The sequence below is a fragment of the Mus caroli genome, chromosome 4 (assembly GCF_900094665.2).
Source record: "Mus caroli chromosome 4, CAROLI_EIJ_v1.1, whole genome shotgun sequence".
Taxonomy (NCBI): domain Eukaryota; kingdom Metazoa; phylum Chordata; class Mammalia; order Rodentia; family Muridae; genus Mus; species Mus caroli.
This window is the reverse complement of record NC_034573.1, coordinates 121,400,432-121,403,346: the sequence shown is the minus strand read 5'-3', so window position 1 is coordinate 121,403,346 and position 2,915 is coordinate 121,400,432.

Below are 2,915 nucleotides of genomic sequence, written 5' to 3'. Positions count from 1 at the left end.
AATTAAACTCCAACTGTCCAATGTCTGGGATCCAACTCACAATCTTCTGGGCTCCTCCAAGGCCTTGGGTCACTTCTCCAGCCATGCCCTTTGTAGCACACATCTTCTAGGCTCCAGCTGTCTGTACTCCACTGCTGCTGCTCTTGGTGGTCATCTCATGGTACTGGCATCTCCAAAACAATGCATGACCCTTTCAGTCCTGGGCCATCAACTTCAACTGAGGCTGCACCTTCCATGGCCTCTCACAGTGCTGAGCCTCAGCTGCTCTGCATGACCCTTTATGCCTTCAAAACCAGTACCACCTGGGTGACCTTTACAGTGTCAGAGAGACTGGCCAAACCATGACATAGAACTCGCTTTCACCAATAGAATGTGCTGGAAACGGCAGAGTGCAGAGTTCAGATCCCAGACCTGAGGTGCTCATTTTGTGTTGTCCTGGAACAATGCCCTGTAAGGAAGCCTGTGTAGCCTGCTGGGTGATTGAGAGGACCTAGAGGGGACAGAGCACATCCCCTAAGAGTTGGTAGTAGCTGCCAGGCCTGGGAATGAGGAGGCCATTAACAACCTTTCAGCCCAGCTGATCTGTTGGATAAATATGATAATCAGAAGGGGCTGCCTGACCAACCTCTAGAACCCAGAGTGACTCTAAACACATCTTTATTATGTCAGGAAGTATGGGGATTATTTGTTACACACCAAAAGCTAACTGATGCATGTGTGTCATGAGTGATGTAGACATTGTTTTTGTCTTTCCTCCAAACAGTGTTGAGCTCCTTGAGGACCGGGAAGGCTTCTGTGTTGACCTTGCTAAATCTATTGCCTAACAAAGGGCGTGCTTGTCTTGAAGCTAGTGTTCCAGAATTCTTGGCATTTGGAGGGAAGGAGGGAACAGAGTGTGGGTCTGCTCGCCTGAGCTCACAAAGCGTTTCAGAGGAGTTGGGGCCCAGCTGGGTACTGAGAGGCGTTCCAGCTTAGTTCCAGAACCAACAAGCCAAGGATGTTCTTCTTGGCCTCGCAAGTCAGACACCAGGAAGTGACCACGCATGGTCCCTTAAACAGCCCACAATGAATATGATGGTACCTTTTTGCAGGACTGCCTATGAGGCAAAATATTCAAAAAGACTGAGTATGCTTCAGTCTCTATTGACACAATTGTCCTTTGATAATCGACACAAATTGACACATTTTACCTCACAATGTAGGCCATCCCTGGCTTGCAGTAGTTCAACTTAACAATCTTTTGTTATTCGTATATGTGTGGGTGTGCATGTGGGCAGAATGTGTGTGGAGGTCAGAGGACAATTTGCAGGAGTCAATTCTCTCTACCAGGTGGATCCCAGGGGTGGAGCTCAGGTCACCGGGCTTGGAAGTAACTGTTCTTATCTGCTGGCTAGCAGACCTCACTAGCCTTTCATATATCAGTGTACGATTTATAGTGATGCTGGGTGGTGGTCATGTGACCAGAGGACAAGGCATCCATACTCTCTGGGTCCTGTGACACTAGGTAGGTTAGGTGGGCGTCTTAGTTAGGGTTTTACTGCTGTGAGCAGACACCATGACCAAGGCAAGTCTTATAAAGGACAACATTTAATTGGGGCTGGCTTACAGGTTTAGAGGTTCAGTTCGGTATCATCAAGGCAGGAACATGGCAGCATCTAGGCAGGCATGGTGCAGGCAGAGTTGAGACTTCTACATCTTCATCTGAAGGCTGCTAGCAGAATACTGCCTCCAGGCAGTTAGGGTAAGGGTCTTAAAGCCCATACCCATAGTGACATATCTACTTCAACAAGGCCACACCTTCTCCAACAGGGCCACACCTTCTAACAGTGCCAACCCCTGGGGCAAGCATATGCAAACCATCACAGTGGGTTAAAGGCTCTTTTGACTTAGGAGTTTCAATTCATGATGGGGTCTAACATAGTAGAGGTCAAGAGACTCTGGAACCAAGACTCCTGGTGAATAAAACAGTGCATGCTCACACACATGTATGTGTGCATGGATGTCCCAGGTCACACAAAAGGATTCATCAGGATTAGAACCCATGACATATGACTTCAAAGCCATGGCTCTTGTAATCGTTCCAGAAATTCCCACAGATTTAGACTCAGACTGGATCAGTTGCTGGACACTTTGCTCATTCTTGATACTCATGCAAGTTGCTTAGCCACAGATGCAGGGAACAGGTTTAACTGAGGCTCACAACCAAATGTCCTCCTGGGCTCAGTGTCTGGCTCCTTGTAGGCCTGTAGAAAATGTTGCTGAATGAATGATTGAAAGCCTCTGATCTGCAGGGGCAGCCTGACTCAGCAGGAGCGGAGGAGCTGGGAGAGTCTTTTCAAGAAAATAAAGTATATCTCAACTCACTTCCCACTTATCCCCAGGGGTGGGAAGAAGGAATCTGTCCAGGAATTTTATTTTCTGTTCATTTGGAAGTGGAACAATGTGGCTTTCTTGAGCTGTGTTTGGTACAGGTTTTCATTTTCTTTTTTAAGCGAAATGGAGATGGCGTTGACTCCTTAGGGCCCCAACCCAGACAAACCTCTCTTCCAAAAGGCATAGAGTGCATTTCTCTGGCCTCTTCCTTGATAACTGCTTGTCCACCTCCACATCTCCATATCTCTATCCCTCCCCTCCCCCACATACCCTACCCTATCTGTCCCTGTCCCTGTACCATCTACAAGTTTATGACTCCTGAGCTCTGAATAGACTCTTCTCTACCCCACTTTTGAGATTTTGGAGTTGGTCCCTTGACTGTTGTCAGAGGGAGCAATGCTAGACTCAGTCAGTAGAGGGTGCTAGACAGATACAAGGGTGACTTGCAGTAGGAAAGGCGGCTCCCTGCCAGGGTGGGATTGTCCTTTCACAAAGGCAAAGACCCAGGTCCCATCTCCTCTGTGACCCATGTGGGACAGCTC